This window comes from Dipodomys merriami, unplaced genomic scaffold, assembly GCF_024711535.1.
Source record: "Dipodomys merriami isolate MVZ:Mamm:240054 unplaced genomic scaffold, mDipMer1.0.p SCAF_171, whole genome shotgun sequence".
NCBI lineage: Eukaryota > Metazoa > Chordata > Mammalia > Rodentia > Heteromyidae > Dipodomys > Dipodomys merriami.
Window position 1 is genome coordinate 311,280 of NW_027203060.1, and position 20,869 is coordinate 332,148.

Below are 20,869 nucleotides of genomic sequence, written 5' to 3' on the forward strand. Positions count from 1 at the left end.
TAAAAATGTTTGCACTTTATCAACCACTTACACATTTTTCTTGTGCTGATCCTGGGACTTGGAATTTGGGTTCTGGGTGCTGTCCTTGATTTTTTTTCTTCTACGCAAAACTGGCGTTCTACCACTTAAGCCACAGTTCCACTTCTGGCTTTTTTTGTTAACTGGAGATAAGAGTCTCTCAAATTTGTTTGCCTGACCTGGCATCAAACCACAATTCTCAGATCTCAGCCTCCTGAGTAATTAGGATTATAAATGTGAGCCACCAGTGCATGGCTCTTATTCTTTTTAAGTAACTTTAAATTGGTTTCAGATTTACAGAAAAGTTTCATAGGTAGCATAGAGAGTCCCCTCAGCCTCACACCCACTTTCCTACATTATTAATAACTGATACCATTAAGATAAAATTATTATACTCAGTGAACTAATATTAGTAAATTATCTTTTTTTACTGAGTGCCAGTCCTGGGGCTTTAACTGAGCACTTAAGGTGTTGTCCCTGAGCTTTTTGGCTGAAGGCTGGCATTCTACCACTTGAGCCACAGATCCACTTCCATCTTTTTGGTGGCTAATTGGAGATAAAACTCTCTTGGGCTTTTCTGCTGGGTTGGCTTTAGATCATGATCCTTATATCTCAGCTTCCTGAGTAGTTAGGATTACAGGTGGGAGCCTGAGCTTGACCATATTAACTTTTTTTGTCGGTTGTGGGACTTGAACTGTGGGCTTGGGGGCTATCCCTGAGCTCTTCAGCTCAAGGCGAGCGCTCTACTGCTTGAGCCACAGCACCACTTCCAGTTTTCTAGTGGTTTTATTGGAGATAAGAGTCTCATGGACTTTCCCACCCAGGCTGGCTTTGAACTGTGATCCTCAGATCTCAGCCTCCTGAGTAGCTAGGATTACAGGCGTGAGCCACCAGCACCCAGCTCTACATTTTTTAAATTAATTTTATTGTCAGGGTGATGTACAGTGGAGTTACAGTTGCATACATAAGGTAAAGAGTATATTTCTTTCAAATATTGTTACATTATCATTTTTAAAGTCCTTAATACGTTCAGATTCCTTTTTAAAAAATTGTTATTGTAGAGTTGATCTAGAGACAGGTTACAATTACATGAATCAGGTAATGAGTACAATTCTTTTTGAACAATGTCTCCCCTTCCATATCTCTCTCTTGGTTTTTCCTTATCTTCCCCACCCACAAGATGTACAGTTTATTTTCCACATAGCGTCTAGTGAGTACCACTGTTGTATTTGTTCACCTTTGTTCCACCTACTCTGTGCCTTCTCTTACCCTCCCAAATACAAAAAAAAAACTAACAAGAGAAAAGAAAAAGAAAACAGCAACAATGGCAACTAAAAAATGTCTCGTTTCCTTTTCTTGAAGTTCATTTCATAGAATATTATTTATATGATTGCATGTGCATAGCTATCAAGCCTTTGTCAACCACTCCTATGCATATCCTCATTTGGCCTCAGTGTGTGAATTTCTAGATAATTTATCATGTCCTGTGTGTGTGTGTGTGCATATATTATATTATATAAATTAATCATTCAGTATATTTACTTGTAGATTTATAGGCACATTTTACTTATCACAAATGATGGAACTATGTTGCCTATGTTTCTTTGGCTCTGGCTTACTTCACTTAATATAATTTATCTAAGTCTTTCAAATTCCTTAAAAATGGTGCCAATGTCATTCTTTCTGATGGATGAGCAGAAGTCCATTGTGTATATATACCACAATTTCTCTATCCATTTGCCCATTGAGGGACATCTGGGTTGATTTCATTTGGCTATGGTAAACATTGCTGCAATGAACATGGTTGAGCTGGTGGCTTTAGTGTGGCCTGATTTGTGGTCCATTGTATAAATGCCCAAGAGTGGAATTGCTGTGTCACAGGGGAGCTCTATGTTTAGTCTTTTAAGGAACCTCCATGCTGTGTTACAGTTCTGAGGACCAATGAAACAATAAAAAAACCAGAAGTAAGCCCACAAATATATAGCCAGCTAATATTTGATAAGGAAGCCAAAAACCCGGATTGGAAGAAAGACAGCCTCTTCAACAAATGGTGCTGGCATAATTGGCTATCCACATGTAGAAAACTGAAGCTAGATACTCATATATCACCCAGCATCAGAATCAACTCTGAATGGGCCAAAGACCTCAATGTAAAGCCAGATACAGTGAAAATATTATAGGAAGGGGTAGGGGGAATGCTAGGCCTTCTAGGCATGGGCTAAAACATCCTAAATAAAGATCCAGAATCACAACAAATCAAAGAAAGACTGGATAAATGGGATTGTATCAGACTGAAGAGCTTCTGCATGGCAAAGGACATAACTAGCATGATAAATAGAAAGTATTTATAGAAGGTCTTTACTATCTGTGCACCAGGCAAGGGCTTCATAATCTAAAATATACTTAGAGCTCAAAATATTAAGCCCCCAAAAATAAACCCTCAAAAACTTAACAACCTAATCAATAAATTTGCTAAAGACTTAAAAAGAGACTTCTCAGAGAGGAAATAAGAATGGCCAATAGACTCATGAAGAAGTGTTAAACATATCTGGCCATAAAAGAAATGCAAATAAAAATCATTGAGCTGGGCACCCATGGCTCATGCCTGTAATCCTAGCAGTTCAAAGCCAGCCCGGGCAGGAAAGTCCATGAGACTCTTATCTCCAATTAACCACCAGAAAACCAGAAGTGGTGGTATGGCTCAATTGATAAAGCGCTTGCCTTGAGCTGAAGAGCTCAGGGACAGTGCCCAGGCCCAGAGTTCAAGCCCCACTACCAACAAACCAACAAAACAAATAAAAACCAACATAGAGATTCTACCTCACTCCAGTTAGAACGGCCATTATCAGAAAAATTAACAATTATGAATGCTGGTGTGGATGTGTCTAAAAAGGAATGCTACTATACTGTTGGTGGGAATGTAAACTTGTCCAACCACTCTGGAAAGCAGTATGGAGATCCCTTAAAAGGCTAAACATAGAGGAGATTCTTTTTTACCTCTTGTCCTTTCCTAGTTCTAAGATCCCAGGTTGCATATAGTAACTATTTTTCACAGGCTACTCTTGACTGTGAGTTTCTCATTTTCCCCTTATTTTTTTTTATTACCATGACAGGTTTGAGGCACACAAGTTAAGCATTTTTATAGAATTCTCCTCAGCTCGGATTTGTCTGATATTTCCTACTGACTACATTGAAATTCCTGGTTTCAGAGAACCACAGAGGTAACCACGGCGATTCTCATAACATCACAGTAAGGTCATATACTTTCCACATGGCTTTTCAGTTGATATTAAGCTTAATTATTGGCTGATCTAGTATTTTTTGAGTTTCTCTACTTGAAAGTTATTTTTTGTGTGCCAGTCCTGGGGCTTGAAATCAGCTTGGGTGCTGTCTCTGAGCTTTTTTTGCTCAAGGCTAGTGCTCTATCACTTGAACCACAGCCCCACTTCCAGCTTTCCAATTTGAGTAGTTTATTTACTTTTTATTTATTTTTTTACAGTGAAAGCAGTGGTTATTCTGTGGGGGAGGGACATACAAAGCAACAAAGAAATAATCTTATGAATGTGTTAGAAACAATCGCATTTGAGTAATTTATTAGAGATGAGAGTCTCATGGACTTTCCTGCCTGGATTGGCTTCAAACTGCAATCTTCAGATCTCAGCCTCCTGAGTAGCTAGGATTACAGGTGTGAGTCACCGACATCTTGCTAGAAAGTTATTTTTTATGGATCCCTTTCTATATCACATTCTTTGGAAGAAAGTCACTATGTATAGCCTTTACTTAGAGTGAGGAGTTTTGTACCATCTCCTTGGAGGTGAACTATCTATAGAAATTATTTTGGATTCTCATGCATGAGAGATTTGTCCTCTCTCTATTTGTTTTCTCATTCATTTATGTAAGTGCAGACTTGTAGATATTTATTTATACTTTGTGTTGCTATTCAACTTTATTTTCTTACTCAGATTGCTCCAGGTTTGGTATTGGGAGCTATTTTGCTTTCCTTGCTGTATCCCTTTAACATATTCCCATGAATGGAGCACATTGGAGTACACCCTCACTTTCAGTACAAGGTGCTCCTGATTTATTTTATATATTTTCTACCCCCATCCTAGACTCAATCATTTCTCCAGGGACTCTTACTTCCTTTTACTGGAGAATTGTATTAAAAACTAAAATCTTGGTACTAGGTGTGCTTGTTACTTTGAGGATACAATTACTTTTATATTTTCTCAACAGATAAGGCTACAGAAAAAATTACATTATATATAATATATACACATAAACATATACATATACACTGACCCATGGGCATACAAAATTTTTGTTTTGGCAGTATAGAGATTAAACTTAGGGCCTTGTGTTTGATAGGTTGGTACTCTTAACACTTGAGCCATACTTATTTTGAGATAGAATCTTTCAAATTCTTTTCTAATGGGGCTAGCTTTGGACCATGATGTCAGATCTCAGCCTCCTGAGTACTTAAGATTACAAGTGTGAGCCACCTGAGCTCAACTCACACAAATTCAATGTCAGTGTCTATGCTAATCTGAACATGATTCTATACAGATATCTTCAATGCTAATATAGAACCCCATGGTTTGTTCTCACCTTTCTTGCTGGTTTAGCTACCACCTCCCACTCCACTTCCTTATCTGTTTAATTCTGGCATGCATGTGCAGTGGTCTCAGAATTGTTGAGCCATAGTTAATGGAAAAATACAAACTTGTTAAGGTGCTTATGTACTATTTCTTTTGCCTTTAGTCTTCCGGTCTCCAGTCATTTTCAAGGTTACATAAGTCAGCACCTGATCACTCTTGCCAGTAACACTGGGCCCAGCTGGAGTTGTCAGCAGGACTCCTGATTGATCTGTTCAAGATGTAAGCCTATCTGAATCATCTTCATCTAATATGTTAGAGTTAGGAGATGCCAGGCCTGGGTTGCCTTCTGTTTTGCCTGATGAGTCAGTCATATGAGGAAGGACTGCTGTGTCGTTCCTCCAGTACTTGGAGTCCTAGCCAGTCTAGTGCCCTCTTTCCATCATTGGGGGTCCTTCTATGATTGTTACTTGTATTACATTATAGTTGAACTTAGGGGGAGTAGCAGAGGAAGATGAATCTATGCCATATTGTCTGGATCAAAGTCACCTGACTACACTTAATATAACTATTGTTATGTGAAGCTCAAGTCTTCTTTTTCTTCCTTTTTGTTTCTTTGGTTTACTTTTATTGTGCTGGTCCTGGGGCTTGAATTCATGGACTGGATGTTGTTCCTGAGCTTCTTTTGCTCAAGGCTAGCACTCTATCTCTTGAGCCACACCTCTACTTCTTTTTTTTGGGGGGGGGGAGGTGTTGGTAGTTTTTTTGGAAATAAGTGTTTCACGGACTTTCCTGATCAGGCTGGCTTTGAACCATAATCCTCAAATCTCAGCCTTCTGAGCATCTAAGATGCCACCAGCACTTGTATGTATGTGTTCTGTGTTTTACCTTCCACTTTTTTCTGGTATTTTTTGGTTACTTAATTTTGTTTTGTTTTATAATTCCATTCTGATTCATCTATAGTGTTCTTGAGTGTATCTCTTCATTTAAAATTTTCATTGATTGCTGGAGGTGTATAACCTATAGCATTGAAGACATTTTACCAGTTTGAATAAGATTGAGAAACTTTCCCTCCTATATTTTGAGTTCATATATTTGCCACCATTTATACTGTAACTTTTCAGAGATTTCTTCTACATGCAGTAAGAGAGACACAAGGCAATAGTATTTTTTTATTTCAATCATTAAACATAATTTAGAAAACTACAGAAAAAGTCAATCAAATTTACCCAAATTTTTGTTCTTATTTTCCCTTCATTCTTAATGTCCCCAGGTTCCTTATTAAAACATTTTTTACACTTCATGGACTTACCTTAGCCTTAGAAAAGGAGTCCCAGTGAGAGCTTTTCTTATTTTTGCTTTGTCTGAGAACGTCTTGATTTCTACTTCATTCCTGTAGGGTATTTTTACTGGTTACAGAGATTGGCCTGTCATTTGTCTTTCTTTGTCACTGTGTTGCCTTCATTTTCCTTCGAAGTAAGGCTGACAACCCTCATGGGCTGCAGTCTAGCACCCATTAGATATATAATTCTCACTGCATTCTGCAATGCTTTCAGACTGTCATCTTTGTAGGAGAGGGCTTGTGAAGTTGTAGGAGGCGCTGTATCTCACTCAACCCATTGCTCAAAGCAAGGGAGATTGGGTGGGCTTGAAGATTACAGTGAAGATTTGAATAGACACTGACAAGATGTGAGGAGAAACTGATACATAAAAAGATGGTTCAGTGGTGCTAAGAAGCCGTCTCTTTGTGATCTTCTTGGTCTGCATAGATAGGTAGTCCTTTGGCTTTTTTGTTTGTTTGTTTGCTTCATTCTAAGCAGCCGGTGAATAGAAGTTATTGGAGGCAGCTGTGAGAGAATAAGTTTAAGGAAAGCTTTTAAAGTTTTGTTCTTGTGCCTCTTCCAATTGTCTTTTTATATCACCTATCCCATTCACTACAGCAATCAGCAGAAACATCCAAACCACAGTTACCAATATCTATGGGTATCTCAGAGTATATCAGAACCACAAAAATCCATGTTTGCTTGGGCTAAGGTTAATAAACATAGATAAGGATTCCCCTGATTAGTGAGCATTCATTCTGCCACCCCTTTCAAATTTTCAAAGCTGATTATTGCCACCGGGGGTTGATAACTACACCCAGTGCTGTTCAATATGAAGGATAAGCCTTCCTTATAGACTAGTAGCAAATGAAAATGACTGACAGGCTCTGTGGTATATGGGGCTGTCCTTGCCCCACTGGAACACTTTGAGTCTGACATATATTAAAAGAGATGAAAGGTATGCAGGTACTGTAGCACAAGCCGGTAATCTCAGTATGGGGGGGTGGGTAGAGGCAGAGGGATGACAAGTTCAAGGCTAGCCTGGGCTCCATAATTAAGACTCTGTCTCAAAAATAATCACACACGCACACACACACACACACACACACACACACACACACACACACACACACACTCACATACACACACAGTGAGATGGTCTAGAATAGAATTTAACAAAAATCAACCCCCAAAACAAACTTGCTAAATCTTCCAGACAGAAAAAAAAAATCTTCTAGAAAGAAAGCAAATCGATAACCGACTTATTTCCAATACTGACTACAAAAAGACAATTGAGAGATTATTTTTAAGGAAATGAATCAATTTTACTATGAATTTCATCTTATAATTCTGTACACATCTCTTTTTTATTTAAATGTATCAGAGTAATAGAAATGACATGGCTATAATTCTAGCTACTTGGAAAGTTGAGATTAGGAGGATCACTGTTTGAGGCCAGCCTGGACCAAAAATTCATGAAACTCCCTATTCAACCAATAGCTGCTCATAGCACCTGTCACCTCAGCTGTGGCGAGAAGTGTAAAATGAATAAAAATATTAAGTACATATTGATGTTAAGAACAACATGAGAGAAATATGAACTATAATAGAAGGTATAATTTGGAAGAGAGGAAAAGAAAAATCAATCTATCCTGTAGAAAAAGGGAAAGAAGAAAAAGATGAATGAATCCCAATGTTTATTCCTCTAAATGTTGGAAATATCCACTTTGTGGTCATGGATGACATTGAGTGAATTAAATGAGCATGGAGACATTCAACTAACAGAGAAGCTAAGGCTCTGGGTGACAATGTCTGAAGTGATATGGTGGCAGAGACGGAGAATCTGTCTCTGGGTTTTCCTACTCTCTTTGTAAAACCCAGTAATGTATGGGGAATGAGACAATTAGCATATTTCATTTGAGCAGCCTGTTTAGAAAATAAAATCGTTAAGGGAAATGCCAGGAAGGATGTGGAGGAAACATTGAAATAAGAGGGGTAACAAGAATATTTTTGTACATTTCTCATGGTGTGAGCTTGCTTTGCTATGCAACAGTATTCCAGGAAGAATGTGAAAAGGGTTCAAAAGAGAAGAATCAGTGATGGAAGAGAATTGGAGAAGGAATTCATGATTATAGGATCTGAGAGTAGATGATGGGGTAGGAGGTTCTTTCCTTTGGGGATTACATGGATGAGAAGCACAGATGACATTGACTTTCTGAAAACTCCATAACAGTGCTTCATTGTTTTGTGAACAATTCAGAGCCATCTGAATTCAGACTGAGCTGAAGGTAGTAAACAACCCCAATACTAGCACAGCCAGCGCTACCTCCTCTAGCTAATTTTCCAAGCAAAGATCCCCGCTATAGTCTCTGATCTCCATCCTTTCATATTTTTACTTCCATCTCATTCTTCTCTCTTGTATTCCCATATGTAGTTATATTCTGGACAGTAGGGTGGCCTATCAGATACCGTTGTAACCATTGGTCAACTCATAGGACATAAGACAAAGGTTGCCACCTTGTGGTTGGAGACCAAAATAACCAAGATGGTCTTGGGTGAAAAAAAGGTTAAGACTTGAGTTTAGGATCTCAGACTTGCATGTGCATAGAAACATCTAGAAAGCGTCTTAAAACAGAGTAGGACTCTGATCTCATAGTTTCTGACTTAGTCCATTGGGGCTGAGGGTCAAAACCTAGCATATCTAGCCTGTGCCGGTGGCTCATGCCTGTAATCCCAGTGACATAGGAGGCTGAGATCTGAGATTAGGGTTTGAAGTCAGCCCTGTCAGGAAAGCTTGCGAGACTCTTACCTCCAATTAACCACTAAAAAGCCAGAAGCAGAGCTGTGGCTCAAGAGGTAAAGTGCTAGCCTTGAGCAAAGAAAAAGAAAAGGAAAGGAAAAGAAAGCTAATAATAGACAGTGCTCAGGCCCTAAGTTCAAGCCCCAGTAACCAGCACCAAAACAAACACAAAAAAACCTAGCATATCCAATATTTTCCCAAGTTATGATGCTGCTATAATTGCTTCAAGGACCAGAATTTGAGAGCCACTAATTTAGATAAACTAGTTTGAGGACAGACTGGCATTAATTGGGCCATGCATAATTGGTAGAATTAGCAATTGAATCTAGATCTGTTTGTATTAATTTTTTGCTACATTTTTTTTACTAGAAAATTCATGTGGTACTACTTAGGCAACAGTCTCATTTTTTTTCTGTGTCCATAGACTGGGGGGTAAACCATGGAGGAAGGAGTGATATGCATTCTTCTCACATGTATCTAGTATACCACAACATATTTAGCAATTCTCTAATTGTTGGTTGTTTCTAAATTTTCACAATTATTAAATATTTTCATAGTTAACTCTCTTTTTCATAAACCTCTCTCTTACCATTTACTGATTATCTCTGATAGAATAATTGATGCCATTTTCTTTCCGCTTTTTCTTTCTTCTTTCTTTTTTGTAGTTGAACTCAGAGCTTCGTGCTCTCATTTGGCTTTTTTGATCAAGCGTAATGCGTGACAATTTGAGCCATACCTCCACTTCTGGCTTTCTGGTGATTAATTGGAGAGAAGAGGCTCATGGATTTTCCTGCTTGGCTGGCCTTGAAAGGCAATCTTTGGATCTCAGGCTTCTGAGAAGCTAGGACTAAAGGATATGAGCCACCAGCATCCAGCAGACGCGTTTTGTTTCTTTTTTTCTGATTCTGGGGCTTGAACTCTGGGTCTCAGCACTGTCCCTGAGCTCCTTTTTGCTCAAGGGTAGCACTCTACCACTTGAGCCACAGCTCCACTTCCAGCTTTTTCTGTGATTAATTGGAGATAAGCATCTCACTGACTCTCCTGCCTAGGATGTCTTTGAACCATGGTCCTCAGATCTCAGCCTCCTGAGTAGCTAGAATTATAGTCATGAACCACCAACACCCAGCTGGATGCAGTTTTTTGATGCTAAAAAATCTCCCTTTCTATGAAAGTTGAGGTTGGTAGGAGCAAAGGGGATATGGGAGCCAAGAACTCTATTTCACCAAAAGTACTACTATAAACAAAACTGGATTTGGGCTCCTGAGATTTCAGTTTAGTACAGGAGTCAAATACCAATCAACCAATCCTACAAATCAATGTAAAATCATGGCTGTGAAAATGTAATCAGTGCAGTGATACTCACTAGATACTATGTTGAAAATGAAGTATACAACTTGTGAACAGGTGCAGGAAGGAAAAAACTGGGAGACGGTGAAGGACATTGTCCAAAAAGAAATGTAATCATTACCAGATTATGAAAGTTACTTCTCTGTACATCACCTTTATAATAACAATACAAGTATTTAATAATAAAAATGCAATTAGCGAACGATCAGCCTTATAGTAGACAGTGTGACAGTGCTTAGACATTTTTGTTTCCAGATACTAATGTTAAACTTGTAAAAATTGGCTACTAACATTTTAATAATTAATTTGCCATGATTAATATTTTAATGTAATTTCAGATGTATGCCTCTATACCAGAATTTCAATATATAATGAGGATTTGTGGATTTGGCTTTAGCTGTGACTGAATATTGATTTTGAAACCTGACCAAGAAGCATTTGAACAACTAACTGTAGATTATGTGAGCCTCCATCACCTACCTTGTGTCATCATCCTTCTTCAAAGAAGACAACTTTTGAAGTGGCTTTTAGGACTTCCATCACCTGGGTTCACCTCTGTGTAATACCATCCCTCCTGAGTGTGAGTGGGACTTATGGATTATCACAAAGGCGATAGTTATGTAGAACTCCATCTTGCTAGCAGACTTTAGTGTCTCTTTCTCTCTCTCCACCCCCTGCACACATGCGCACAAGTGCATACACATATATGTACACTAACATGCACACACCATTGCTGACTTTGAAGAAGCAACTTGACATAAGCCCTAACATACGAAGAAAGTAACTCTGCCAACAAATAGAGTTACCTTGGAAGTGGACCCTGTTCTAGTCGAGCCTCCAGATGAGAATTCAGCCTTGGCCAAGAGTTTGATTGTGACATTGTTGAGGACCTACCCTATCATTGCCTGGAGTCCTTGTCCACAGAATCTGTGAGATAATAAATGTGTGTAAAGCCCTCAAATGGTGGTAGCACAGGAAAGCAGACCTTCCCCTCAGCTACACAATTCCTCTCACTTGAATTCAGCATCACCCTTCGATATGCCACACCCTCAACCTGGAAAGTTCTTTTCTCTTCTGAGCTCTCCTTTTGCTTAGCCAAATCCATTAGCTTTTAGCTGAATTTTCTCCTCTCCTTTGGGAAGATTTCCTTAATTGACATTTTTGAGATTTTTTTTCTTCCTTAGTGAGATGACAAAGTTAACATACTGGTTTGAAGCCATTCTCATAAGACACGAAACAAAATAAATATCCAGAGAGGACTTTTTTTCTTGAAAGAATCATGAAATTGTTAGCTAACAATACATTTTTAAAGAATTTTTTATTATGAAAATACTGAACAGAGGGGTTACAATTACATGGGTAAGATAATGAGTACATTTCTTATCAAGCATTGTAGCCTCCTCCCTTGTTTCCCCTTCCTATCCCTTCCCATCCTCCCCCCCCCCCACCCTCCCCACCAATCCCTCACACCCCCACCTCCGCACCATGGGTAGAGTTTAGAATTATAATATATAGGTGACACCCATCTTAACAGTATTAGACTTAGACTTTTTGATTTGCAATAGAACAAAGGTGATCCATATTTAATAGTAAGAAAGTGCTCACTTCTGGAGTTGGCTGAGGATCCCTGGAATGAATCCATGTGAGGTGCACAGGGCAGTGGCTAGCACAGAGTGAGTCCTCCATGAATACTTGCTGTTACTATAAAGGTAACGTTGGAATCCAGTGAGGTCCTGAGGAGAGTTGACCATGAGCGTCTTCAATAGATGATGGTTTCCTTCTTCAGCCACCCTGCTCTGTGCACCAAGTCAGCATTTCCTTGGAACCACAGATGAAATGTTTTATAAAATAAGAGTTTGCATACTACCCATTTTTCTGGCATGCTTGGTACTACTACATGACTACAACATTTTAATCTGTTGGCTTTCTGCAAGAAGAGTGACAATACTCCAAAGAAAACACCCCCTTTTAGAGCCATAGAAAGGAACTATTGATAGTCACTGACTTATGATGGGTTGACTTATATTTTTCCATTTTACAATGGTGTAAAAGCAATATGCATACAGGGGAATTTTGAGTCTTTTCTTGGGTGAGCAATATGCAATACTATGATATTGGGCTGCCCTCAGCTTCAAGATTAAAGGAAACTATTGACACTACCATGTGCTGTGTTGTGAAGCTAGGAATGAGTGTTTAGGTATGAAAAAAATGTGTTCTTGACCTATAATTTTTTGAACTTACAATGAATTTAGGAAGACATAGCCCAATCAACATTTAAGAAACAACTGTACTTGCATCTCTAATATTTAAAGTTGTAAGATACATCAGCTAAAAAATTTGGTATAATAGCTTCCTAAGTTTATCTAGTAGATACAAGCTCTCAAAATTTGTATCAACTACATATTTAAATATCTGGAAGATTATTTTTGCCAGTAGCAGGGTTGAATTCAGGGTCTTGTATTATCTTGGCTTGCTTGTACAACTGGTCCATTACCATTTGAGTCAAGCCTCTAGTTGGCTTTCCCTGATTATTTTGGATATGTTGACAATTCTGACCAGCTAGAAACACAGGTCTTCTGGATTTCAGCCTCCTTAGCTAGGAATACAGATGCAAACCACTTTCACCTGGTTGACTATTTTGTGTTTAAACTTTTTGGAGATAAATGAACAGTTCTTATAATCAGCATTAACTATTCTTTACTCTTTCAAGAAGAGATATATTTATCTTTCAATTGAAAGATAGAATGAAAATATAGTATATATGACATATTCTTTCTAACTTACATCTGGTGTGCTTATCTACATTTGCAAGGGAATGTTAAGATACTAACTATAAGCTGGGAACCAGTGGCTCATGCCTGCAAGACTAGATACTCAGGAAGCTGAGATCTGAAGATTGCTGTTCAAAGCCAGCATGGGCAGGAAATTCCATGATACTCCTATCTTCAATTAACTACTCAAAAACAATCCTGCTAGAAATAAAGTTGTGGCTCAAATGATAGAGCACTAGCCTTGAGCAAAGAACGCTAAGGGATAGCCCCCAGGCCCTAAGTTCAAGCCCAAGGAATGACACAGATACAGACACACATACACACACAGATAGTAAGTCCAAATGACTTCTATTATTCATATTCTAGTTTTTATGCTAGTGAATATGACAACAGTCTAGATGTTCACATGATCTTCAATTACACATTTAAGAATACCAAAAATAATTATTTCATATACTGTATTATTTGTTAACAATTATGTTGACCCCACCCTACAGCAGAGTATGCATTACTGTCCTATTGTCCTTAAATCACTTCCTTTAATCAGTAAGTAATTGTAAGCAGCTGTGATATCTAGAGTCTAGAATAACTTCCATGATGCTCTCCTCCTAGTATTCATGGTCTTGAAAAACCCCTACCCCTTGGGTGTGGATGAGATTTGGAACCTGCTTCTAACTGATAACATTTGTCAAAGATGATGAACTATCACCTCCATGATTATATTACATTATATATGATCTAACTTCAGGGCTGGGAAGGTGGCTCAGTGGTAGAGTGTTTGCCTTGCATGCAGGAGGCCCTGGGTTCAATTCCTCAGCGCCATATAAGCAGAAAAAGCCAGAAGTGGCGCAGTGGTTCAAGTGGTAGAGCACTAGCCTTGAGCTGATGAGCTGAGGGACAGTGCCCAGGCCCAGAGTTCAGGCTTCATGACCAACAACAACAACAAAAAAGATCTAACTTTGCTGGCAAATTCTCTTTAGGGATTTTCCTTGTTGTCTGAAATAGCAGCCATGTCATTATATTATAAGGAAATGTGGGGAGGCCTCTAAGAATTATGAGTGATGTCTTAGGATTTGGGGCCACAGCTAGGAGTAGACAGAGGCCTTCAAGGTCTGAAGGAAGTCTTCAGCTGACAGATGGCAAGTAGTTAGTCTCCTCTATTCTATAGCCATACAAATATGATTTCTACTACCAACCTAAGTGACATAGAAAGTAGATTTTTTTTCCCCAATGGAGTCTTCATATGGAAGTGTTGCCTGACTGATACCTCAATTGCAGCCTTGGGAAACTTTTAAGCAGAAGAGCCAGTGAAACTATGCCCAGACTCCTGATCAACAGAAACCCTGAAATAATACATGTTGTTTTAAGTCACTAAGTTTGTAGGGATGTATAATGCAGCAATTTATAAGTAATTCGATGGGCATGGAATGCCCCATATTACAGCAGAAGTTTTAAATAGCGTTTCATGGTTTGGCTTTGGCTGCTAATAAGAGAAGAGTATGCCCAGGAGACGGGGCAGTTCTTTCAACTCATGTCCCTGAATAAGATGATTTATGGGGCCACCTGCACCCAGCCAAGTCCAGCAAAGCTGTAACTAACCTTTAGTCTCCATGCGAGGTGAATAGAAAATAGTTGTTGTAAACCTTTGAAATCTGAGGGCTGTTTTTTCTGCTGTAGCAAAAGCAAAATAATTCAATACTGAAGAAGATACTTGGCTACTCAGCCCTCAACTATCAAAGCCAATGCCATAGCTGAAGCTAACAAGCACATTTAGCTAGATAATGAAGCTGAGGCTGAAACAGAAGTAGGTGCATCATTAGACCTGTATAGGCACACAGAGCCTTACAGGTGATGGAAAAGCCTCTAGAGTCTAGTACGACTTAAGCAGAAGAAGGAGTGACACAATCCAATTTGGGTTTCGGCAAGATTACCCCAGCTATAGTGTGAAGTACAGAGTATAGGGATATGAACATTACAACATGGGGGGAAAGGGGTAAGTGTGAGATAAAGAGAGATAGGATAGTGATGATTAAAAACAAATGTACTTATTGTCTTACCTATGTAGCTGTAACCCCCCAGCACATCGCCTTTCCAATTAAAAAATAAGTTTAAAAAAACACAAAATGATATAAGGGGACTAGTTACCAGACAAATGCTGTATTTCAGAACATAATAGTTTTGGAAACAGCAGTGAATAGATGTGAGAATTCAACTTGGGGATAGCCTTGATAGTGTTTGGTGATGGATTTGATGAGGGAGGGGTGGGAGAGAAAAATATACAGGATCACACCAAAATTTGTAGCATGGCTCATTGGTTGGCTAGGTATAGAATTCATTGAAATATAAAGAACACTAAAGGAAACCAGATTTGGGAAAGGAAGAGAGAATGTTCAGCTTTGGACACCTCTGGGTATAATTAGCCTTCCAACACTGTGATAAAATTCTTTTTTTTTTTTTTTTTTGGGTCGTAGGGCCTGAACTTTGGGACTGGGTACTGTCACTCAGCTCTTGAGCTCAAGACTAGGGCTCTACCACTTGAGCCACAGCACCACTTCTGGCTTTTTCTGCTTATGTGGTGCTGAGCAAGCAAACCCAGGGCCTCATGCATGAAAGGCAAGCACTCTACTACTGAGCCACCTTCCCAGCCCTGTGATAAAATTCTTTTTTTTTTTATTGTAAAGATGCTATACAGAGGGTTACAGTTACATGAGTGAGGTAATGAGTACACTTCCTATTGAGCATTGTTACCCCCTCCATTGTTTTCCCCCTACCATCCCTTCCCTCCCTACCTTCCCCAAGGTTCTTTTTTTTTTTTTGATTGTGATTAAGTGATTACATAATTTCCCGAATTTCATAGTATTATGGAATAATGATGGTCATTTAAAGTCACAAGTTCATTCTAACTTTCCTGGAGCAAATTGTCTATCACAATCTATAACATATAACGGTGTTCACATGTTATACACCATACATGTGATCAGCAGCATGGGGATATTTAGTAATGGTTCGACCAGATGAGTGGGAGTTCTTTGTTTCTTAAGTCCTGTTGGTTTTGTCGTATCACCTAACATTTTGGATTTAGCATCCACTTATCAGGGAGACCATGTACCGTTTGTCTCTGCGCTCTTGGCTTACCTCGCTCAACATGATTCCTTCTAGCTCCATCCATTTCCCTGCAAATGTCATTATTTTGTCATTTCTAATGGCTGCATAATATTCCATTGTGTATAGATACCACAATTTTTGGATCCATTCATCTGTGGTGGGGCATCTGGGTTGTTTCCATATCCTAGCTATTGTGAATAGTGCTGCAATAAACATGGAGGTGCATGTGTCCTTGTATATTGGTTCCTGTTGTTCAGGGTAGATGCCTAGAAGTGGTATGACTGGGTCATAAGGGAGGTCAATCTTTAGCTTTCTAAGGACCCTCCAGACTGCTTTCCAAAGTGATTGTATAAGTGTACATTCCCACCAGCAGTGTAATAGGGTTCCTCTTTCTCCACATCCCCTCCAGCATTTGTCGTTGGCTGATTTGTGGATGTGGGACATTCTGACTGGGGTAAGGTGGTATCTCAGGGTTGTCTTTATTTGCACTTCCTACACCACCAGGGATGATGAACATTTCCTCATGTGTTTCTTTGCCATTTTTATTTCTTCATTTGAGAAGTCCCTCTTTAGTTCCCTTGCCCATTTAGTAATTGGTTTGTTAGGTTTGGGAGGGATTAGTTTCTTGAGTTCCCTGTATATACAGGATGTTAACCCCTTGTCTGATATATTGCTGGTAAATATTTTTTCCCAATTAGTTGCTTGTCTTTCTAGCTTGGTTGCAATAGATTTAGCTGTTCAGAAGCTTTTTATTTTAAGTTAGTCCCATTTGTCGAGTCTCTCTCCAACTTGTTGTGACCCTGGGACTCTGTTCAGGAAGTTCCTTCCTGTGCCTATTAGTTCAAGTGTCTCTCCTACTCTGTCCTGCAGTAGTTTCAGAGATTCAGGTTTAATGTTAAGGTCTTTAATCCATTTTGAGTTGATGTTGGTGCATGGTGATAGGCTGGAGTCCACTTTTAGTTTTCTGCATGTGGCTGCCCAGTTTTCCCAGCACCAGCGGTTGAAGAGGCTGTGTTTCTTCCATTGTATGTCTTTGGCTCCTTTGTCGAATATCAGCTGGCTGTAGGCCTGTGGATTTATTTCTGGATCTTCTATTCTGTTCCATTGGTCTTCAGGTCTGTTTTTGTGCCAGTAGCATGCTGTCTTTGTTATTATAGCTCTGTAGTAGAGTTTGAAGTTCGGCATGGATAGCCCTCCCATATTGTCTTTATCCCCTAGAATTGTTTTGGCTATTCTAGGTCTTTTGTTGTTCCATATGAATTTTTGGACTGTTTTCTGTATTTCAGTGATGTATGTCATTGGGATTTTAATAGGAATTGCATTGAATTTGTATATTAGTTTTGGAAGTATTACCATCTTTACTATATTAAGTCGGCCTATCCAAGAGCATGGGAGGTCTTTCCATTTCTTAGTGTCTTCTGCAATTTCTTTAACTTTTTATAGTTTTCATTAAATAGCTCTTTTACATGTGATAAAATTCTTAAGAAAATAAACTTGCAAGAAGAAAAGGAAAGAGAAAATTGGGTTCATTGTTTCAACGTCTCTATCTGTGGCCAGGAGCATATGATGAGACAGAGCTGCCTACCTCCTGATCAGGGCAGAATGGGAGCGAAGGAGAGAGAGAGAGAGAGAGAGAGAGAGAGAGAGAGAGAGAGAGAGAGAGAGAGAGAGAGAGAGAGAGAGAGAGAGAGAGAGAGAGAGAGAGAGAGAGAGAGAGAGAGAGAGAGAGGAGAGGAGAAGGAGAGGGAGGGAGAGAGAGGGAGAGAGAGAGGGAGAGAGAGGGAGAGGGAGAGGGAGATGGAGAGAGGGAGAGGGAGAGGGAGAGGGGGAGGGAGGGAGAAGGAGGGAGGAGAGAGAGGGAGGAGAGAGAGATACAGAGACAGAGAAAGAGAGGCAAGAAGGGGGAGGGGAAGGTAAGGGAAGAGGGGAAGGGGAAGGGGAAGGTAGGAAGGGGAGGGAGGGAAGGAGAAGGAGAGAATGAATGAATTAGAGGGAAAGAGAAAGGAGAAGGAGGAGGAAGAGGGAAGGAGGGAGACAGAGTATGAGAGGGGGGCATATAACCAAGCTTTAAGATATAATTTAATAATTGTTGAAGCAGATAAAGCCAGAGTATAATTATCTGTGGAACTTGAAACCCACAGCAAAGTCTTCATGAAACATTGCTACTTTGTATTTCTGAAGTGTTTACTATGAGCTAGGAGTACTGTACTACATGCTAGCAGTATAAATTAGTCTCTGCCCTCAACAATTCCACAGCCTAAAGAGATAGACAGACAGCACAAATGAGAGATCATGCCAGCACACCATCCACCATTGTTAGAAGAATAAAGGACTATTTCCAAAGGAGTCAAAATCAGAGTTGGCACCATAGGTTATGCTGGAATTTGCTAACCTGTGAAATTAGGAGTAAGGGTGGCTTTTCAGGCAGTCTAACTTCTGAGAAAGCAGAGAGAAGACACTTAATGAAATGTTTTGCAGAACCAGCTAGAGCTAAGGGTGAGGGAGAGTTTGTAAGGAATCATAGCTGGAGAAGAAAAACAGGAGATAAATCACAAAAGGCCTTGTGTGCAAGGAACCAGTACTTCATCCTATGAACAGCAAGGCCTATTATAAGGGGCAGACTGCAACATTAGTGCTATGTGTATCTTATACCTGGAGCCTAGAACAAGACAAGGCATCACTTCTCATCCTCCTGAGTAGCTAGGATTACAGTCGTAAGCCACTGGCGCCCAGCATACCTGCATTTTCATTTGTTCATCTATAATGCATTTCAAAATTGGATTGTTTATTCATGATCTTTTTTCTAAATTATTTCTGCTACTGTGTGTGTGCATGTGTGTATGTATGTATGTATGTATAATCAGCAGCTGAGAAGCTAAGTTCTATGAACTGTACTTTTTTAGATAGAAAATCAGTAGCTGGGAAGAAAATGGGAATTCAGTCATGTTATTTTATTCACTGATAGTAATGAGCAAGTCCAGAATATATGGTCATAATTAAGAAGCTTAAACACTTTACATACAAAATGTGTTCATTTACAGTTTAGTCCATTATGAAAGGATTTTTTTGACAGAACCTTTTAGTCTTTGAACATGTCTGATCTGTGTACAGAATGGCAAGATTTCCATATAAGTTGGTTTTCACTATCACTAGCAGAGTTAAATCTTTCTCTCTAAAATATTAAAATGTTTTTGTCAATGACTATCATCCTTTCAGGTATTTTTGAAAAATCTTGTTATAATTTCTTTTAGTTACAGAAAAAGAATTCATCTGGTAAAAAATATTTTCTTGTAAATATTTTAAGAGAAGAACATAATTGTGAGTGTGTGTGTGTGTGTGTGTGTGTGTGTGTGTGTGTGTGTGTGTGTGTGTGTGTGTGTTGGTACTAGGGCTTGAATTCAAGGCTCACATTCTCCCTTAGCTTCTTTGCTCAACTTTGGTGCTCTACCCCTTGAACCACAGCTCCACTTCTGGTTTTTTTTCTGGTTAACTGGAGATAAGCGTCATGAAGATGTCTGTCCAGACTGGATTTGAATGCGGATCCTCAGATCCCAGCTTTCTGAATCGCTGGGATTACAGGTGTGAGCCACCGGCACCCAGCTTTAAATTCTTAAATTTATTTTGCTTGAATTCAAGGCCTCAGGCTCTTGCATGGCTTTTTTCACTTAGAGATAAGGCTCTAACAATTGGGCCTCAGTTCCACTTCTAGGTTTTGTTTTTTTGTGGTGGGTGATTGAAGATGAATCTTATGGACTGTCAAGCTGTCTGGACTGGCTTCAAACCACTATCCTCAGACCTTGGCCTCTTGAGTAGGATTACAGGTGTGAGCCACCAGCACCTAGCTTAAGTTTCTAATTAATAAATTCAAGTATTTGAAAATATAGACCTGTCATAAAGCTGTTATAAAGACTGAATGAATATTTCTATTTTAAGATGTGAGCTTAGATAGAAAAATAGTAGAAAGCCAAGAGTTATGGAAATGTCTAATCCAGGGTAAGAAACCCAATGACATTCAATTTGACTACAAATCTGAAGATGGGTTTGAAAAGTAGTGTTTTTTTTCCCTAAACTGTCCTCAAATTACAGCCCAAGAAGTCTGCTTTCAAAGGAAATATTTCTTGCTTGATGCTCTGAATGTGTTTTCTTGAGAACATTGGCAGTCATATTGTCCATGCAGTCAATAGCTAACGAATCTTGATGATAGCAATATTGACCAGGCTACAGAATTCTCCTTTGTCTGAAACATTTCGTCTGTGGTTCTAAGGAAATGCTGACCTGGTGCACAGGACAGGGTGGCTGAGGAAGGAAACCATCATCTTTTGAAGACGCTCATGGCCGGCTCTCCTCAGGACCTTACTGGATTCCAACGTTACCTTTATAGTAACAGCAAGTATTCATGGAGGACTCACTCTGTGTTAGCCACTGCCTTGTGCACCTCACATGGATTCACTCCATGAATCCTCAGCCAACTTCAGAGGTGAGTATTTATGTTATGACCGTAACAACATACTCTCACACAGTTGTAAGGGGCAGAGTCAGTATGTGGGTCCATTGTCCAGGCTTGGAACTGTCTCTCTAAGACAAGGATTATTGTTTTTTTGTGAGTTCAGTGGAGCTAAGGCTCAATGAATAACTTTTTTCCTCCTCCTTCCCCCCCCCCCCCAGTCCTGGGACTTGAACTCAGGGCTTGGGTGCTGTCCCTGATCCTTTGGGGTTTTTTTTTTTTTGCTCAAGGCTAGTGCTCTACTACTTGAGCACTCCACTTCCAGCATTTTAGTGATTAATTGGAGTTAATCAACTAACCATTTTTGCCAGCCATGGATGACCAGCAATAAACAACTTTCTAAGATCATATTAACAAAGCTGTCCACCCCCAAAGCTAAAGGTACTTTGCTTTTCCATATATCGCTT